Below are 21,533 nucleotides of genomic sequence, written 5' to 3'. Positions count from 1 at the left end.
AATTGTCCCATGTTTGTTGTAATGCTTTTAGAAAGTCTTTCAAAATTCTTTCAGTTCCATCTTTGTTGTAAAACAGAAAGGAGGAAGATACCCAACACAGGCTCCTCATGGACTACTTGGAGGATAGAATTGGAGGCCAGGATGGCACAAAAACCTCTCAGAGACTCAGTGAGGGAAGGGAAATCCTTAAAACTACCTAAAAGTATTCCTAAATCCTTAAAATACCTTTAAAAACCTTGAGTATCTCAAAGCATTAATGAGCCCTGCTAAGTTTCAGTACAAAGCTCTCCAGGGACTCGTTAAAGCAGAGAATTGGGGCCATGATTGCACAAACCTCTCCCAGAGTCTGGATCAAAAGGGAAACATCAAGTACTTTGAAAAAACTGAAGTACCTTGAAGCATTAATGAGCCCACTGAGTGTTGTTACTGACAAAGCCTCTCCAGGGACTAATTACAGCAGATAATTGGAGGCCATGATTGCACAAAGCTCCCAGAGACTCCAAGGCAAAAGCCAAACCCAAAGTCCTTTGAAAAACCTGCAGAGAGGCTCCTGGCACAGAGGCAGCTCCTGGCAAGGGCAGCGCTGCAGAGAGACAGCTCTGGCCAGGAGCAGCTCCTGTGCACAGCCCAGCAGGGCTGGGGCACTGCCTGCAGCCACCCTGGGCACAGCACAGGGGCACAGAGGGGTTAAACTCAGCCTGGGCTGGGAGCACAGAGCAGAGCTCACTCAGGGCTCACTGGAGCAGAAATCAGCCCAGGTTTGAAACAGTCATTCCCTGGCTGTGGGAAGAGAAGCTGCAGTTCCTGCAGGGATCTCCTGGAGCTGGCACATCCCACAGCTTTTAGGACCTTTCAGGAGGACTCTCAGAGCTGCTCCAGGGCAGGGCTGTGGCCCTAGGGCAGGGCTGGCTTTCCCTGCTGCCCCAGCCCAGGCACAGCCCAAGGCAGCTCCTGCTGCCAGGCTCTGCTGCAGGGCTGAGAAGCCGGGGCTGCAGCCAGGGGAGCCCAGGGCTGTCCTGCAGAGCAGGGTCCTGCAGCCCAGGGCGCTGTGCTGGGGCAGGGACTCTGCTGCCTGCCAGGGACAGCTCTCAGCCGGCCCAGGGAGCTGCTCCCAGCACTGGGGAGAAGCTGTGGGGGGAAGGAGCCACCCTGAGCAGGGCAGGGGCTGCTGCTTAGCGGGGCTGGGTGGGGAAGGGCTGCTCCCAGCTCCAGACCAGCCTGGACACAGCTCTGGAGGACACTTCCCAAAGACGGTAAGCCTGGGATTGCTCTAAAGGTCAGGAGCTTCCTAAGAGTGTTTCAATTTCCTTCTTGGACAAAGATGGGAACGTTGGGGTGGTGACAAAAAGATTTTTGTGTTTTTTACATTTTTATATATTCATAGCTCTCTGAATAACTATTACATATTACAATTCTCTAATCCTTACTTAACTCTACTAAACTCTTAACTGTATTAAACCACTATTATATTCTTATATGGTTTAATCCTGAATTAACTCTAGTATGTTTCCTTACCTTTCTCTTAATAACCTGACTGTCTAAATATATTGCTAAAATGCGGTATAGTCCTATTCTTTTATATAGTCCTGAAATAAAATATAGTCTTCTAGGAACTGGATTATAGGATGCTCCTCATATAGGAGCATTTTGGGTTTTGAGAATGAGCAGAATATGGGCAGTCAGTCAAAAAAGTGAAGGCAAAGAAGCCTTTGGACCTACTCTAATGGGTTGACCCAGGGATGTGTAACTAGGGAAACTGAATCTCCTTTTGGAGGTTCCTGTTAAATATCTAAATTAACCAACCTTAATAAATTGTTGAAATCAGGAGCTGGATGTGCCCCATCCTGACTGGGACACCTGAACACTTCCAATAAATGTCTCATTTTTACTTTACTGTTCTAACACTGCTGCAAGGGGTTTTTTTCCTCTTTGGGTTATAGACAACAGGGGGATAAGAGAAGCAGAACAGGAATTGTAATCCCAGAATCACAGAACATTCTGAGTTGAAAGGGACACACAGGATCATCAAAGGAATGTTTGAACATTTACAGAGAGTCCAGAACTGTAACTTTGGGTGGTCATTATCTCTGCTGGGAGCCTCCCAAAGGGCCCTCAGCCACTCCTCAGCCCTGGGCAGCGGCAGCATCACCTCTGCAGAGCCTGCCCCAGCCAGGGCCCTGCACACAGGCAGGTTTCTGTAGGGCCCTGGCCAGGGCACACAGGCTGGGATGGGCTCTGTGAGCGCTGGCAGGGACAAGGCTCCTCTCAGGAGGGAATGTCCAGGCCCAGGGAGATGCTCGGGAAAGGAGAGGGGGCTGAAGAAAGCAGTGCTGGGGGCAGGATGAGGGCACTGTTGGTGTGTGGGAGGTGCCAGGCACAGCTGGGCACATTGTCCTGAGTGCCTGGCTGTCTCTGCCCTGCCCTCTCAGGCACAGCACCACAACATCTTCTCTTGGTTCTGCCCTGCCCTGATATTGTCACTGCTATCTGCTGCTCTCAGGGAGGCTCTGGCATTTGCAGCAGCTGAGTCAGGCTCTGCCCTTGGCATTCCTGCCAGGCAGGGCTGTCCATGGGAATGGGGTGTCCAAGCTTCCCTGGCACCTGTGGGGCTGTGGGCAAAGCAGTCCATGGGAAAGGAGAATGAGCTGAGCCCCCTCCCTCAGATCCCATCATGGGCACAGCCAGGGATCTCCTTGCTGTGCCATTCCAAGCTCTGAGCTGCCCTCCTGGGTGCAAATCTGTGCCAGAGCCTCTGGGAGTTTCCTGAATGTCCCACGGGGAAGGGCAGAGCTGCCAGAGCTGAGGAAACGCTGCTGGGTTTGCCAAGGGAGCCGTGAGTGTCCTTGGCACAAGGGGGTGCTGAGATCTCTCCCAGAGACCTTTAGAGAGGGTGAGACATTCAGGGATCCCTCTGCTCTGGGCAGGGTCTGGTTTATCCCATGGTGATCTGGGAGTGTGATTGTGCTCTGATTGCAGCCAAAGGTGCAAAGCCCGGGCAGCTGGGAACCAGCCCATCCAGCCCCTCACCTTTCCTCAGCCACAGGGTATACTTTGCCTCTCTCATCTCTCACTGGCGAACTCTGAGTGCAGCAGAAATTCTGGGGATATCTGACTTCAGAGAGCAAGAAATGATGTGTGGGGAGGAAAACAATTCCTAAAACCAACTCCTGCCCTCTATTCCCTTTAGAAATGGAAGTGCAGACACTACCAATCCTTTCTGCATTCTGAGTGATTCCCCTGACAAATCCTGAATATCCAGCCTTCTCCCTCTGCCCCATGGCCACAACCCCAGGGCAGTGGGGCAGGGATGGCTCCTTGAGGGCCCCCATGCACATGCCTGGCTACTCCTGGCAAACTTAGCCTGCACAACTGGAGCTCAGGCAGGGACCCAGGTGAAGGTTTTCCAGAGCAGGAACAAGGGTGGGTGAGTCCCAGCAAGACAGTCTGCAGGGAATGACACAGGTTTGCTTCAAAGCACCCTCTCCTGACTTGTCACTGTCCTTTCTCCATGAACAGGTCCCCAAGTGCAGCCCCACTAAATGTCCAACAGCAGCTCCATCAGGCACTTCCTCCTGCTGGCATTGGCAGACACACGACAACTGCAGCTCCTGCACTTCTGCCTCTTGCTGGGCATCTCCCTGGCTGCCCTCCTGGGCAACGGCCTCATCATCAGCGCCGTAGCCTGTGGCCACCACCTGCACACGCCCATGTTCTTCTTCCTGCTCAACCTGGCCCTCAGTGACCTGGGCTCCATCTGCACTACTGTCCCCAAAGCCATGCACAATTCCCTCTGGGACACCAGGGACATCTCCTACACAGGATGTGCCACACAGCTCTTTTTCTTTCTTTTCTTCATCTCAGCAGAGTATTTCTTCCTGACCATCATGTGCTACGACCGCTACGTGTCCATCTGCAAACCCCTGCACTACGGGACCCTCCTGGGCAGCAGAGCTTGTGCCCACATGGCAGCAGCTGCCTGGGCCAGTGCCTTTCTCAATGCTCTCATGCACACGGCCAATACATTTTCCCTACCCCTGTGCCATGGCAGTGCCCTGGGCCAGTTCTTCTGTGAAATCCCACAGATCCTCAAGCTCTCCTGCTCAGACTCACACCTCAGGGAACTTGGTCTTCTTGCTGTTACTGTCTGTTTGGTATTTGGTTGTTTTGTGTTCATTGTTTTCTCCTATGTGCAGATCTTCAGGGCTGTGCTGAGGATCCCCTGTGAGCAGGGACGGCACAAAGCCTTTTCTACCTGCCTCCCTCACCTGGCCGTGCTCTCCCTGTTCCTCAGCACTGGCACATTTTCTGACCTGAAGCCCCCCTCCATGTCCTCCCCATCCCTGGATCTGGCCCTGTCAGTTCTGTACTCGGTGGTGCCTCCAGCCCTGAACCCCCTCATCTACAGCCTGAGGAACCAGGAGCTCAAGGCTGCAGTGTGGAGACTGATGACTGGATGCTTTCACAAACATTAAACTGCTGGCCAATTTTGCCAAATCACTTGTAATAAAATTCATGTTTGATACTTCTTAGTTTCATTATGGAAGCCTTTCTTCTTTGTTTTACTTTGTTCATATTGTCCAAAAAGAAATGTCATTTTTTGTACCATTTCTCATTTTGTTTCTCTCCAACTTCCGTGTGGCCACAGACTTTGTCAATGAGGAGTTGTGCTCTCAGTGGCTTTAAAGGAAGTAAAGGATCTCCCAGCCAAGTTTTCTGCAGAGATGCCCTTTTGCTGCCTTCTCTGGAGCTGCAGCAGCAATGTCTATGTGCAGAGCTGGGGCAGATCAGTGCTGGCCCAGCAGCTGTGCCCAGCAGCAGCAGCACTTGGTGTTGCCAGTGCTGCTGCCGTGGCCCTGCCCCGCTGCCCTGGTGGCCCTGGTGTTGCTGCAGGGCCTGAGTGCTCTCGGGGCCGGGCACAGCTCTGGGGGTGGCAGTGCCGGGGCTGCAGTGTCCTGGTGAGCCAGGACTGATGGTAAATGATGGAGAACAGCTTGGGGAGCTCATCCACAGCTCCCTCATCGCCCTAGGATGGATCCCATCTGATCCCATACACCTCTGAGCATCTGAGTGGCTCAGCAGGTCCCCAGCTGCTTCCTCCTGGATTACAGGGGCTGTTCTGCTCTCTGTGCCCATTCACCAGCTCAGGAGAAAACTTGTACTGAGGACTACCTATCTTAAACTTTAAAATAGAGACAAACAAGGTGTTAAATAGTGCAGGCCTTTTCTCATCTTTAATTACTCTATACTCCACTGTCCCTATAAAAGAGTAGAGGTTCTCGTAATCACATGTTTTGCTATTAATTTATTTGGAGAAACATTTAGAATTATTTTTCATAGAAATGGCCAGATTAAGTTCTAAATGAGCTTTCACCTCTTCCCTTTTCTTTGTGTATGACTTAACAACATCCTTAAACATTTCCTAAGTTGCCTGACCTTCTGTCCAAAGGTGGTGTACTCTCTTTTTCCCCCTGACTTCCCACAAAAGCTCCATGGGCAGCCAGGCCAGTCATTTTCCTCACTAGCTTATCTTTTGCCACATTGGGACAGGCTGCTCCTTCCCCCTTAAGATTACTTTCTAGAAATGTGTCCATCCTTCCTGTACCCCTTTGTTTTTAAGGCCTGTTTCCCTTAAAACAATCAGTATCTGATTTGGTACCCCCCAAATCAGCATCCTAAACAGGCCAAAGTCTGCCCTTCCTAATTCCAGAACAGATGTTTTGTTGCTGCCCCTCCTTCTTTCACAGAATATTGAAAACTTGATTATTTCATGGTCACTGTACCCCAGAAAGTCTCCAAGCTCCACATCTGCCACCAGCCCTTCTCTGTTTGTGAACAGCAGGAGACAGAGCTTTCCTTGGCAGTGGGAGTGTTACCAAAATTTGCTAAAACAGAAAACTCCATAACCCCAATGTAGCATTAAGAAGCAGCATTCTTTATTCAGCTGGATGCACATGGGCTGGCTCCTCCCAAAGCCCTCCAGGCTGAGTGCAGGAAAGTTTCTGTTTTCTGTATTTTGCACACATATTCATGGATTACCCCTCACTAAACATGCATATGATAATAATTTCCCCAAAATCATTCACATATTTCCCCTCCCCTTCACCCATGTGTTCTTCTGTCCTGGGGGTCTCTCTGATGGTCCCTGGTGGTCGTGGACCCCAATGTTCCAGTGGGCCTGGCTGAGCTGGCAGGACACTGAGGCTGGTGAACTTCCAGTTCCCCTTCTCTCACAATGGGCATTGTATGGTTTCCATAGGCCTGACGTTTTGAAGAACAAGCTCCAGATGTGAGCTCAGCTGGTGGAGAAAATATATCATCTGATAGCATGAGGTCACAGAGTGGGCTATGACATTACAGAGTGGGTTATGTGAGGTCATCAAGAAGATATGACATTGCAGAGCCAGCTGTGACATCCCAAGGCAGGGGTCCGACATCACAGAATAGACTATGACATCACGAAGTTGGCTGTGACATCAGAGACCAGCTGAGTGACATTAGAGAATGGGCTGTGACATCACAGAGCAGGCTGTGGCATCACAGAGCAGGCTGTGACATCCCAGCAGGGCTGTGTCAGGTCACTGGGTTGGTCACTCTGCCCCAGCTCCCCCTCACAGTTTCTCCCAACAAGTCCAAAGCTGTTCATGCCCAGTAGGGTCCCTGTCCACCGGTATTTCCCCCACCCACTTGGAGCCACAGACATCCACCAAAGGATGTTCCACAGGATCCACCCCAGAGCCTGACATGGGGACAAGGGGCCAGGGCTGTGTGACCAGGACATCAAGGATGGGGCTTATCCAGGTCACTGTAGCCTGGTTTGGGTTGCCCAGGGCAGGAAAGATGTCTGGCAGCTGGAGCAGGGTCTGGGAAGGGCCTCCAAGGTGGGGCTGGAGCCCTTGGGCTGTGAGCAGAGGCTGAGGGAGCTGGGCTGGTCCAGCGCGGAGCAGGGAAGGCTGAGGGGCTCCTCATGCCAGCCTGGCAGTGCCAGCAATGAGGGGATGGAGAACACAGAGCCGGGCTCTTCACCAGGGGGCCTGGTGAAAGACAGCGGGTAGAAGGGTTGGATGAGGGAAGTGTTGAGGAGGGGGGAGGGACAAAGTGTGATTCATTGTCAGCGATGAGGAATTTTGATTTTCATATCTGTTCAAAATGCATTAGAAGGTGGTGGGGGACAATATAAATTGGACATTGCTGATATTAACCTAAACTGGACAAGACAACTGAACTGGACAAAACAGTTCTCTCTTCATTGTTTTCAATATGGTACATTCATTTTGAATAAACTTCTGCAATGTGACTACTTAACCTCTGAAGAATTAAAAACTTGAATGATTCCCAGAGACTTGTCTTGTTTTGGTATTCTGAACAAATATTTATGAGCTTTTCAAACTGAATTCCTGAACCAAAAACCTCAAGAAAGAAGAGGCGTCTGGAGCAGTAAAATTCATCATCAACCTCCAAGTGGCTGAGGATCCATCCCCATCAGAGGAGCAATGAACAGAAATGGGCACAGCTTTGTGGCTGCCCCAGCTTTGGCATGGGCCCTGAGCCTGGAGCAGGAGCAGCGTTGAGGGCCCCAAGGCCGAGGCTCTTGTGCTGCCCTGGGCAGATGTGGGATCTCAGCACCTCAGGACTGAGGTGCCGAGTCACCGAGACCACCCTTCGGGGGCTCGGGAGTCCTGGAATGTTGCCAGAAGTGTCTGGTGGCTGGACTTTGATCCTACACAGGAGACGACACCTGTATGAGGATAGGAGGATTTCACCGAGGTGAATGGTGAAGGGATAATTAGAGAGTGAAACACAGGGTTTAGGATTTCTGTACAGGGGGTTTAGAGAAGTAAGATGGAGGAATTGGGGCGTGTCCTCTTCTTCTTCTTCTTCTTCTTCTTCTTCTTCTTCTTCTTCTTCTTCTTCTTCTTCTTCTTCTTCTTCTCCATCTTCTGTGGTGATGGTGGCACTTTAGGATTGGTTATTACTAAAAGTGCACTGGTTAATAAGGGTAAAAGGTATTGGGGAAAAATGATAAATATTGTATACGTAACTTTGAGTATAAAGATAGGTGACCGCCCCGGAGGGCGGGGGAGTGTGCTTATGGCTGGCTGCTGAGCAGACCTCTGTCGGGCCGAGAGAAAATCTTTTAGATAAACAATTAATAAACACCGAGACCGAGAAAAGAACTGAAGCCTCTTCTCGTCCTTTGAAGTGCGGGCTGCCCCAAGGCCACCCTGAGCCTTTCCAAACCATCTAAACAGCCGAGAATTGGACAGGCAGATGGGATGGCAGCAGGGGCTGCAGAGCTCTCAGCACCTCAGCCTGAGGGGAGCAGGGCAGCCAGGGACTCTCCTTTGGCCTTGGCCAAGCACCTTCATCCATGGCTGGGGCTGACTCCTGTGGCAGCTGCAGCTGCTGCTGTGCCCTTGCCAGGGGCTGAGGCCATGGGGCAGTGCCCAGAGCAGCCTGGCCTGAGCAGAGCTGTGGGGCCAGAGCCGGCTGGGCTGGGCTGGGGAGAGGCCCTTGGTGCTGCCCAGAGCTCAGGGCAGCTGGCAGATCTTGCAGGGAGCTGAGCAGGGCTCAGAGAGCCTGGCCCAGAAACCATCAGTGTCCATCTCAGCCTGGCTGAGCGTGCAGGGGCAGGACTCAGGCCAGGCCTTGTGGGGTAGGGCCAGCGCCTGTGCAAGGCATTGCAAGTGGCCCAGAGAAGAGGCTGCTCTGTGCCCTTGTTGGCATGGACAAAGCAGAGAGGGGGCCCAGGACATTTGTCAGCACCAGCCTCTGTGACCAGCCCTTGGCAGCCGTGGCTGCTGAGCCCAGCTTTGGCCTGGGCTGAGTTTGGCTGTGGCCCAGCTCCATCCTCCTGCGGGGCTCAGGGCCCGTTCCTGGACATGGCCAGCCCTGGGTGCCTCTCTGCTGGCCCAGATGCCGGCAGAGCCCGGGGCAGTGCTGTCTGTGCAGCCCCACAGGTGCCAGGGGCTCTGCAGGGGCTGGCAGAGGCTGCCCAGCAGGGAGGCCATGGGGCACACCTCAGGGCACAAGTGGCACTTCCTGTTCATAGGCACACACTGATGTCTGCCTGGAAAGGGGCACAGGTTTTAACACCATTGGTTTCATAATATACATGCATATTTTTGTTATCTAGGTCACTTAAATACTTTTAAGAAATGGCAAATTTTTCCCGCCAGGAACAGGAATTTCCTGGATCTACTGGATCCTTTCAGTGATGGCAGGAGAAGAAATGATCTTCCCCTCTGCCTTTGCCATCAATATTCAGTCTAATATTTCATGAAACTCCTTCTTTCAGATGTTTCCAGGTCTCCTGGATAAATGGCCATGTCCAAGGACATCACTTGACCAGCTGGATCTATTTTCCTTCAATTTCTCTCAGATTTCCTCCTCCAGATGCTTTCTGGTCATTTGAGTGCCTCACAACTGACTGGGTTCATGCTTTGAACTTCAGGATGTTCCTCAATATTTCTGAAATTGAAATAAATATCACATTACTCAAAATCCTAATGAAATTTATAACTATCCTAGAATTACCTTTTCTATGTCTTTGTCTAAATCTCTTTCTGTACAGAAATCCCTGGGGGATGGTGGACATGTCAGAAGCTGATGAGACATCAAAGAGAGCTGAGGAAAAGCTGTGATGGTTATTAAACTGTTCTAATGTTCAACTTGTGTTTGTTGGCAAGAAATCTTTCTGTGCCTCTGAGTGTCAGCAGGCCCTGAGCCCAAAGGACACAAACCTGATGAGTTGTGGTTCCCACTGCAGGTGCTGCACTTGGACCTTGGCTCTGCACAGGAGAGCTCTTCATCCCCTTTCTCTCTTTTCCTCCCTCTGGGCATGGAGGGAGCTCCTGACTTCAGCGTGTGACTCGTGTGTGCAAAGAGCAAATCTGGGCAGAACTGGGAAAGGGAGGGTTTGGGGGAACCTTGGGATCTGTGCTGGGCACAGAAGGTGTTTTCCATTGCTCTGAGACTGTCTGTTGTGGAAAGTGGATTTAATATCCAGCAGAGGAATGACTTTTGCATTTGATGGAACTGTGCCTTCCCTTGGCTTTGTTGGCTGACAAGAAATGAACATCCCTCTGTGTCTCGGGCAGCTCCTTCTCCAAGGAAAGCAGGTAGGAGTTGGAGCCAAGGAGCTGAAAGCTGCAGGTGCAGCCTGGGCTGGAGGGAACTCAGATTTGCACAAGGCTGCTCTGAGTGCCAGGGCTTGGATGGGGGAAATGGTGGGGTGGGGGTAGGGACAGAGTCTGATTGATTGTCAGCCATGGAGGGTCTTGATTTTCATATCTATTCAAACTGCATGAGGAGATACTTGGATTCTGTGTCAACTGGACATTGTTATTAACAAAGGAAAAAAAAATGGAAACAGGACCTAAAAAATGTTTTCTCGGTGTCTTTTTAAATAGAACATATTCAGTTGAATGCACTTTTGAAATCTCTGTCAGTAACCACAAAGGATTAGGAAACTGAAATCAAATGATTCCCAAAGGCTTGGCTTGCTAAGGTGTTCTGAATGTTAATGAGCCCTGGGACACTGAATTCCTGCACTCAAGAGCTCAAGGCTGAACAAGCCTCTGGAGCAGGAAAATTCAGCAGCAGCCTCCAAGGTGCTGAGGATGTCAGCAGCCCCCACTGAGGCCATCCCTGCCCAGAGACCGTGGGGGAATGGGCAGACAAGGAGAGCGTCCCTGGGGCTGGGGCAGCACAACTCAGAGGCACCAGCGGCTCCAGCTGGGCAATGGAGTGTGGAATGTGGCTGGGAAAGCCCTGCCTGGGCTGGGCCAAGCAGGACACACAAGCCCTGACCCCTAAACGCCAAACAATTCTCTCAAGGAGACATTTAAAAAGAATTACAATTGCTTGTGTACTGTGAGTTGGACTCCCTAGAGATATACGAACGGGAGATTCTCAGGAACTCAAAATAACAAAACAGCCTTTACTGGCAACTTTAGAAAATCAGAGAAACTTTGGCAAAATGTTTTTTATGACACTATAGTGCCTTTGTTTGTTAATTATAGATCTTTCTAATCTTGAGATTAAGTAATGTACTGATGAGTATGTTGGTTTTAGTGCTGGTTTATTATTTATGTATTTATCTTGTTGTGAGATAGGATTACAAGAAAGGTATAGTAGGCTTAAAAATTTATAAGGGTATAAATAAAAATATATTAAAAGTAAAATAAATAAAAGGTAGTAAGAATTAAAATAAAGTTTTTCGAATACTTTTTTTTTCTTTGCATCTTTTTCATTTTACTGAAAATGTAAAGAAACTAAACTAGAAATTGTTATTTCACTATTTCTAGAATCGATTTTTTTTTGTTTACTGTGGGGAGAAGTTTTTCTTGTTAAGTTTATAGAGAGTTTTTTACAAGAGGAAAAATAGTTTGTTTTTTGTTCTTAGTTTTGTCATGGATAACAGTTGTCTGGGGATCTTTGTTATTGTGATGTTTTTTTATTGCTACAAGCTTTTTTACAGCTTGTTGATAAGTCATGTCAACTTAAGGGGTATTGTTTTAAAGATGAGCTGTTTAAAGGTAAATGTTTTTATTACTTTCTTTTAAAATTATTTTTATCTTTGACAATAGAGATCTTCTCTTGGGGATACTGGATTACTTTTTTTTCCCCCTGTTTAAACTCTTTGTAAAATTACAGTTATTTTAGCATTTATTTATTTATTTAACATCCAGGTTTTTCTTTTATTAATTTGTAATATTTTTATTAATTTTAATTTTTTTATAGTTTTATACGTTATTAAGAAAAAGAGATATTTTATTATAGTTTATAAGAAGATTTTAGTTTTAAGATTAAGGTATTTTTTTCTTCTTTTTGGTGGGAGGAATTTAACTTTTTATTGACTTTTATGGTTTTATGGTTTTTTTAATTTTTTTTTTTTTTTTAATTGAGGGAGGATTGAAGTATTGAAAGGATTTACACCTGACCCGCTGATAACTTGTGGAGGAAGTTGTGGTTGAGTTGTATTAGGATTGCTTTTATGACTGCTTTGGGACTTTTTATTGTGTTTAATATTAGTTGTAGGGTTATTTTGTATGGGTTGTAGGTTGTAGGAGTTTTTAGTTTTAATTTTGTTGGGGGAGGGGACTTGATGGTAAGATTTTAATTCCTGTGGCCAGCTTTGTTCTGGTTGGGGTTTTGTGGCCTCTTTTGTTTTCCTGTTTGGAAGTTGTTGGGGTTTGGTTTGGTTAGAATGGGGCTGGTGGGGGAGATGGCCTGTGGATGGGGGAAGGGGCTCGGCCCACAGCAGGGTTGCTTGGTTTGGTTGGGTTTTGTTTGGTTAGGTTTGGTTTGGTTGGGTTTGGTTGGGTTTGGTTTGGTTTGGTTTGGTTTGGTTTGGTTTGGTTTGGTTGAGATGGGGGCTGCTGCTTCTTTGTTGACTGGAAAAGAAAGAGGAGATTCCTGGGTTTTTTTTCATCTTTAACATATGTGTTTAACAGAGGCATTTTCAGTATCTTTGTCGTTTAACAGATTGTCAGTTACACAAAATTTTTGTATTACTTTTAAAAATTCTTCTCATGTCAAACTACAACAGACATTCAATCAACAAAAACCACATCTCAGAGCATTGACTTGGCCCATTTGACTTCACAGACTCTAAGCCTGTTCAATTTCATGTTATTCAAAATCTGCAGGAGCAAAGAAACATAAGAAGACATGGAAAGAGAGAAAGACAAAAAAGATTTAGAGAAGCACACACAGAGCTACCAAGCCCTGGATTCCAGCAGTGTTCAGATGGAAATTCCAAGAGGACCCAGGGTCAAGATGTGTGCTTGCCTTGTGGTCAGCCTCAAATACCCCTTGGTGTTCCTGGGCCCCTCCCCCAGATGGGATTTGGGCTCATTTGGTGCCTCAGGAGCTGGGCTGGGGCTGCAGAGGTGGCTGTGGAGCATTGCCTGTGCTGTGCTAGGGACTGGCAGACACTGCTGGGCTGAGATAGAGGCTCTGGGGGGAATTGGGGCTCCAGGGCAGGGCCTGGAGCTGCCCCTTCCTCCCGTCACACATGAAAAGTTTTGATCCAACAATCTCCTCCAGTCTTTCACAACAGGCAATGTTAGAGGGGGAACCCCAATTCTGGCCATGGGCACCTGGCTGAGAAAGACAGATCCATAAGAAGGAAAGCACAGAGACCCAGAATTTGAAAAGCAGCTGAAAGGCTCACTAGGCCAAGGCCAGCCAGACTTGTCAGGAATGGCAGATTTTGTCGGGAAGCAGTCTTTGGATCTAGGGAGTTGTGGAGGTGGAGCACCAATCTCACCCATGGACACCTGGAGAAGCAGCACAATTCTTTCTCGTAGAAAGGAAAACACGAAGCCTTCCCCAGTGTTTTGGGGAAAGATGATAGGTGACCCTTGCAAAACCACTGCCAGAAAAACTTGTCCTGGCAATATTCCTGTGGGAACAATCCCTGGATAAAAGAAAGTTTGGAGGTGAAATCTCCATTCAGGCCATGGGTGCCTGGAGAAGAAGGAGAGTTCTTTTCCATCAAAAGGAAAGCACAGAGCCCCAGTATTTCAGCAGCAGATGAGAAGCGACCCTTGACATGCCAAGTTGGACCAGTCAGGCAGTCCATGGAAGGTAAAACCAGCCAGACCTGTTCTGTGTTCCCTTGACTTTATGGTGCTCCATAGTGTGACACTGGCCCCTTGGTTCCATAAGGCCCCATAGTGTCACAATGGTCCCAATGATTTCATGAGTCCCTGCAGTGTCACAATGATCTCTGTGGTTCCCTGTCAGGGCCCAGGACATCCCTCTGGCTGTCCTGAGCAGCCAAGACCCCTTTCAGGGGTCTCAGAGACCCTGGCACAGAGCCCAAAATGCCCCTGTGGTTTTGATTATGACCCGTGGAGAAAATTACCAACCTTGTATGAAGATCAGCAAGCCACAACAGTTTAAATAGAATATTAGTGAAGTTATCACAGGGTGGAAAAGTAGATTTTTGCATTTTTGGTATGGGGGTTCAGGAGGCAGGATGGAGGGAACTAAGTGTGTCCAGCCTTTCTCCTTCTTCTTGGCTTCCATCTTCTGCTGTGGTGTTGGCACTTGCAGATTGGTTTAGAGTAGAAGCTCACTGTCTAACATAGGTGATAGGTTTTGGAAAGTAATTGTAAACATTGTATACATAGTTTTTGTATAAAGACATAACACCGCCCTGTGGGCAGGCAGAATGCCTCGGACTCTCTTTGTGAGCTGACCTCGGCAGGGCACTAGAAAATTTTTAATAAATAAGATAAAATAAACAACCTTGAGACTGAGAAATGAAGAGCCCTGACTCCTTCTTCAAGCGCCGGGCTGGGAAAAGAGACTTTCAAACTTTTCTCGGGGTCACTCTGATAAGCTAATGATCCCGACAGTTCCCCAGGCCCCACAATGACATGTGACTCCTCTGTTCCAAGCAGCTTGCAATGTTACAATGGACCTTTGGATCCTGGGGGTTTGTGGTGTCACAATGGTCTCCCTTTGGCTGCACAGTGTCACAATGGACAACTGATAACAGGAGGCCACTCTGTGTCACCCTGGAGCTTTGGTTCCATGCAGTCCTGCAGTGTCACAATGAACCCTTGGTTCAATGGAATTCCACAATGTCACCATGGCCCCTCTGTTCTATACAGCCCTGCAGTGTCACAATGGTCTCCTTTGGTTGCCCAATGTAACAATGGACCACTGATGTCATGGGGCCTTGCAATATCACCCTGGACCTTTGGTTCCATGCAGCCCCGCAGTGTCACAAAGGCCTCTTGGTTTCACAAGGCCCCACAGTATCACAATGGTCTTCTTGGTTCTGTGAGGATCCCCAGGGTCACAATGGTCTCACTGGTTCCATGAGCTCCAGAGTGTCACAATGCTTTCCTTATTCCATAGGGCCTCACAGTGTCCCAATGATTCTATGAGTTTCAATGGTTCTATGAATTCCCTCAGTGTCAAAATAGACCTTGGTTCCATGAGGCTCTGCAGTGCCCAAATGATCTCTCCATTAGGTTCTATGAGGTCTTGCAATGTCACAATGGATCTTTGGCTCCATGGGGTCTTGCAGTGTCACAATGGCCCCTGGGTTTGATGGGGCCTCTCAGCGTCACAATGATCCCTACATTCCATGAAGCCACGCAGTGTCAGTACTATCCCTTTGGTTCCATAAAGCTTAGCAACGTCACTGTGCTTTCCATGATTCCATGAGGCCTCACAGAGTCACAACGACCCCTTGGTCTCACAGGGCCACACAGTGTCACAGTGGCCCCTTGGTTCCATGGGCCTGTGCTGCTGCATTCCCCCCTCCCCTTCTCAGGCCGCCCTGCCAGCTGAGAAATGCTCCTTGGGGCCTGGCCTTGGCCAACAGCCCCTGGGCTCAGCTCCTCTGCAGCTCATCACAAACACTGTCTGCTCCAGCCACTGCTGCTGCCCAACCAGCTCCTGGTTTCTGTAGGAGCAGCCCTGGGAACTGTTTTTGTTCCCTCAGTAGCACAACATCCCTGTTCTTACACTGCCAAAGAAAGCTGTTGGTGCCAAGTGCAGGCAGGATGAGCCATTGCTGGGACTGAAGCCCCTCTCTTGGGGCCCTGCACACAGCGCTCCAAAAGGAGCCCTTGGAGCTCTCCTGGGCCAGCGACTCCCTCTGAGTGGGGCCTCTTCCAGCCAGGAACTCTCCCGTTTGCTGCACTCAGGGATCCCCAGCAACGACGGAGCCTGGGCTGATCCCCTCCACTCCTCCAGACTCAACCTTTTGCCCCCTGGGGAGATGCCAAAGCATCCACAGGGAGCATTTCCTGCCCTCAGGGGAATTGCTCACAGGTGCCTGGCACTGACTCTTTGTGTCTGTGTGCACACAAGAGTGCCTATGCTGGGGCAATGTGGCAGAAATGCTGCTCTCTGAGGGGCTTGAGTGCCTTGGATAGCTGAGTCAGTCAGGCCTGGAAGTGACGTTAAGTCACAAGGTCTAAGCAAAGTTAAATGCTGCTAAGAGTTGTTCTATTGCTAAGTTGTTAAGTTTAAGTTACTAGCTAAGTTAAATGTTTTTAAGTGTTATTCCTCTGTTAAATTGCCAAGTCATAGGTTTTAAGATAGGTCAAATACTGTAAGGTGCTGTTCTTTTGCTAAATTGTGAAGTTGAAGGTATCAGTTAAGGTTAAGTCCTGTTAAGTTTGAGCCCTGTTAAGCTTTTGGGCCATATTCCTTGTATCCTTACCCTCACTGGCCTTGTGTCACACACACATACAGGGAACGTTCTTGGTTCATTTCTGGTTTGATTGCCTGGATTTGGTTTGGTTTTGTTGTTGCTTTGTTTCCTTGGTGTGCCTGAAGTATCCACTCAGGAGCAAAGTGACTCTTGCCAAGGAACTTTGTGCTGCTGTCCCTTAATATTAAATCTGGTTTTTGCAGCTCCCTTGCTGGGGATTTTTTCAGCACTCTCAAGCCCCCCTCATTGGTAGCAGTGTGAAGGAGCCCTGGCCCAGGCTCTGGCCCTGGGGGACACGGGGATGCTGCCGGGGGGTCCCTGTCCCCCTATGCCACCCCCAGGGCCCCGGCCCCCTGTCCCCATGTCAGGCTCTGGGGTCAATCTCGTGGAACATCCTCTGGGGGAGGCTGCGGGGCCGGGGGCGGGGGGACCCGGGGGGACAGGGGACCCCGCTGTGAACGAGCAGGGTTGGACTGCTCTGGGGGGAACTGTGAGGGGGGCCGGGGCAGAGTGACCTCCCCAGTGACCTCACACAGCCCCTTGTGATGTCACACTGCCCCTGTGATGTCACACTGCCCCTGGGATGTCATACAGCCCATGTGATGTCATACAACCGCCTATGATGTCACATGGCCTCCTGTGATGTCACAGAGCCCACTCTGAGATGTCATCCTGTAATGTCATGCAGGGGCTCTGTGATGTTGCAGAAGACTCTGTGATGTCACAAAGTCACACTGCAACATCACAGTCTTTTCTGTGAAGTCACAGCCAGCTCTGTGATGTTGCTCAGTCACTGTGTGATGTCACAACCCACTCTCTGATGTCACAGAGCCACCCTCTATGATGGCAGAGTTTGCTCTATGGTGTCACACCCTACTCTATGACACCAGAGTCAGCTCTGTGATGTAACAATCCCTTCAATGATGTCACAAAACCCTCTCTGTGACTTCATACTGCCACTCCGTAATGTCACAGAAGACTTTGACATCACAGCCTGCTCTGTGATGTCATCCAGCCATGCCATGATATCACAGACTGTCTGAGATGTCCCACAATCCTCTCTATGATGCTGTAGCTGCTCAATGACCTCACACAACAAACTCTGTGATGTCATTGCCCAATCTGTGACCTCACACAGCCCACTCTGTGCTGTCACACAGCCCCTTGCTGACATCCCAGCTGCTCTGTGCCTCTATGACACAGCCACAGAGGTGCTGCTGTGACACAGCCCCCTCGGGGCCATCCCACAGGCCCTGCCAGTGCTGAGCCCCTGTGAGCTGTGTCTGTGCCCTGCTGGTGTCCCTGAGGGGCCCTGGCAGTGCCCCAGCCCTGCTGGGCTGTGCACAGGAGCTGCTCCTGGCCAGAGCTGTCTCTCTGCAGCGCTGCCCTTGCCAGGAGCTGCCTCTGGGCCAGGAGCCCGGCCCAGCTCAGCAGCACAGACACAGCACAGGGACTTCAATGGCCCTCTGGGGCTTTGGTGCTCTTTGCATCAGACTCAGTGCCTCAGTGTGTGCTCAAAGAACTTCTCAAGAACTCAAAATCAGATTCAAAGTCCAAATTCTCTTTAAATGGGACCCACTGAGGGACAAAATTCATGTGAAAGTGTTCCCAAGTTCCAGGTAGAGCAGAACAGTGAAGGCAGTGATGACAGGTGGGGACAAGCAAGGGAAAGGTGTCTCTGATGCTGAGCAAACCTGCGCCTCTGTCCCTGCAGTCTGTCGGCATCCCCCGGCTGCCCCACCTGCCTGGGCCCTTCCTTTGCTGACAGCTCTGCCTCCTGCCTGCCTCTGCCTGCCCACACAAAGCCTTGGGCTGCTCCAGGCTCCTGCTGGTGACGTGCTGCACCATAGCCCTGCCCAGGCAGGTAAATTCCTTTATCCTGGTGTCCAGTCTGGGTCTCCTCAGGTGCCTTTGGAATCAATTCTTTCTTTCTCTGGCTGTTTTCTAGTATGTGAAAAGGATCCACCATCTCTGAAACCACCCTTCAATCCCTTCCAGGGCTCTCCTCTGCTGTCCTCACTCCCCACCCCATTGAGCACAGGGCTCCCATGTCCCTATCAATTGTCAAGTGCTTGAGGCCAGGAGCACCTGGACAAGAGGGACAGTTCTTTTCTATAGGATGGAAACCACAGAACCCCAGGGTTTGAAAGCAGTCACCAGAAGCCAAGGCCAGCCAGACCTGTCTGTCCTAGCAGTTTTTGTCCTACAGTAACCCTTAGATATTCAGCGAGTTTTGGGGGTGGAATTCCATTCCAGCCATGGGTTCCTGGACTGGAATGACAGTTCTCCATGGGAAGGAAAGGGCAGAGCCCCAATGTGTCAATGACTGATTAGAGGCAGCCCCAAGGAGGCCACGGCCAGCCAGACCTGTGGTCAGGGAAGAATCCTTGGAAAGACAGAATTTGGGGGGCCAAAGCCCACTTTTGTCTAGGGGCATCAGGACAAGAAGAACAGTTCTACAGAAAGAAAATTACAGAGCCTCAGTGTTTCAAAGGCAGATGAGAGCTGGCTCTCAGGAAACCAAGAGAACCTGGACAGACCTGGCAGCTTTTGTCTTGGAGATATCCTTGGATATAAGGAATTTTGGAGGCTGATTCTCAATTTTGGCCGTGGATGTCTGGACTTGAGAGATATTTTTTTCAATGAGAAGAAAAGCACAGGCCCCCAGGTGTTTTGAAAGCAGATGAGAGGTGGTCCCAAGAGGCCAAGGCCAGCACAGAGTGGGTTGTGTGAGGTCACAGGTAGGGCTATGACATCACAGAGATTGTTGTGTGAGGTCAATGAGCAGATACAGCATCACAGAGGGGATTCTGTGACATCACAAAGCAGGCTGTGACATCATGGCATGGCTTGATGACATCATAGAGCAGGCTCTGAGGTAAAAGTGTGTGCTGTGCCATTACAGAGTAGCAGTATGACATCACAGAGAGGGATTTGTGACATCACTGAGGGGGTTGTGACATCACACAGCTGTCTGTGACATCATAGGGTAGAATAAGCAGCCACAGAGCAGATCCTGCCATCATACAGGCTGGCTCTATGACATCAGAGAGTGGGTTCTGACATCACGGGGTGGCTATGTAACATCTCAGAATTGGGCTGTGACATCACATAGTGACTTTCTGACACCACAGAGTCTTCTGTGAAATCACAGTGCAGGTGCATGACACTCCAGGGTGACATCCCAGAGCTGGCTCTGTTACATCACAAGGGTGCTGCGTGATGTCCCAGAGTGGGCAGTGACATCACAGATGACTGTGTGACATTGCAAAAGGGCTCTGTGGCATCATAGGGGGCTGTGTGACATCACAGGGGCTGTGTGAGGTCACTGGGGAGGTCACTTTGCCCCGGCCCCCTCACAGTTCCCCCCAGAGCACTCCAACCCTGCTCGTGCACAGCAGGGTCCCCCCCTGTCCCCCCGGGTCCCCCCGCCCCCGGCCCCACAGCCTCCCCCAGAGGATGTTCCACGAGATCGACCCCAGAGCCTGACACAGGGATGGGGGGCCGGGGCCCTGGGGGTGGCACAGGGGGACAGGGACCCCCTGGCAGCGTCCCCGTGTCCCCCAGGGCCAGAGCCTGTGCAAGGGTTCCTTCACCCTGCTACCAACGAGGGCTTGAGAGCATGTCCAAGTTTAGAGCAAATTTGGGGAAGAATCTCCCCAAAGGAGCTCCGGTGGGAAAAGCAGATCCAATCGGCCCCTCCCCCCAACTGGTCCGGGAGGAAAGAAAAATACCTCCTTGGAGAAAGGTGGAAAAAAACCCCCTGTTTATTAAACAATAAGACCAAAACAGCATCAAAACAATGAGACCCCTTGCCACTCTAAAAGAGATGACAAACTGAGAAAAACCCCGGGTTCAAGCAGCAGCTCACTCAGTCTCTGATCAGTCTCTCAGTGCTGGAATTGTCGCAGGCCAGGCCTGGCCCGAGAGGCCACAGCTGCAGCTGCCGGTGCTCTCCTGGGTGTTCAGTCCAGAGCAGTTCCAAGAGGTCCAAAGAAACGGGAAAAAACAGTCCAGGGAACTTCTTTGCCTCAGCTAGCTATCACTAACTAAAAAGCAAAAGAAAAGCTCTCTGTCCCGCTGTCTGTCCGCAGACAACACAGTCAGGAGCAGGAATGTGGAGGAGTGCAGTGTCTGAAAAACAAAACTGCGCGCTTCTTCTCTCTCCCTCTTCACTCTCTGTAACACTCTTAAAGGTACAAAACTTATTATTATTCAACATAAACAGAATGAGACGATTGGGGATAAAAGCATCATATAGTCAACCCAGGACATTCCACCCCTTATCCCCATATCGTCTGCTTACTACTAAAACTAATATAAATTCTAACTCTACAAGTACATACATGATACATCCGTTATACAACTATACACAGACAATGGTAATAACATTCAGGAAACAGTGATATTTATACAGGTTTTATCCAACAATCAGGTCTCCCTGAGGTACACATCGTGTTCTTCCATCTTTTTGCATTATCCACCACGTGCAACCTGGTCCCTGAGCAAAGACAACTCCACGAATGGGTTTGTCTGTACTCGAGGCAGAATTGATCCACACAGTCTTCCCTAACAAACCTCTGACATGTACCACTGGGACTTTGTCTCCATCTACTCTCTGCAAAGGCTCAGATTGGGCAGGGCCGACTCGGTTAGTAGAGCCTCGGGTGTTAACTAACCAGGTGGCCTTTGCCAGATGCTGATCCCAGTTCTTGAAAGATCCCCCACCTAATGCTTTCAATGTGGTTTTTAACAGTCCATTGTACCTCTCCACTTTGCCTGCAGCTGGTGCATGGTAGGGGATATGGTACACCCACTCAATGCCATGTTCCCTAGCCCAGGTGTTGACAAGGCTGTTCTTGAAATGAGTCCCATTGTCTGACTCAATCCTCTCAGGGGTGCCATGTCTCCACAGAACTTGCTTTTCCAGGCCCAGGATGGTGTTCCGGGCTGTAGCATGAGGCACAGGGTAGGTTTCCAGCCATCCAGTGGTGGCCTCCACCATGGTCAGCACGTAGCGCTTGCCCTGGCGTGTCTGGGGCAGTGTGATGTAGTCAATCTGCCAGGCCTCCCCATACTTGTACTTGGACCACCGCCCACCGTACCAGAGGGGCTTCAGTCGCTTGGCCTGCTTGATGGCGGCACACGTCTCACAGTCATGGATAACCTGAGAGATACTGTCCATGGTTAGATCCACCCCTCGGTCTCGTGCCCACTTATAGGTGGCATCTCTGCCCTGGTGGCCTGAGGCATCATGGGCCCACCGAGCTAGGAATAACTCTCCTTTATGTTCCCAATCTAGATCTATTTTGGACACCCCTATCTTTGCGGCTTGGTCTACCTGATC

The sequence above is a fragment of the Zonotrichia albicollis genome, unplaced genomic scaffold (genome assembly GCF_047830755.1).
Source record: "Zonotrichia albicollis isolate bZonAlb1 unplaced genomic scaffold, bZonAlb1.hap1 Scaffold_254, whole genome shotgun sequence".
NCBI classification, from domain to species: Eukaryota; Metazoa; Chordata; class Aves; order Passeriformes; family Passerellidae; genus Zonotrichia; species Zonotrichia albicollis.
This window is presented reverse-complemented; position numbering follows the sequence as displayed.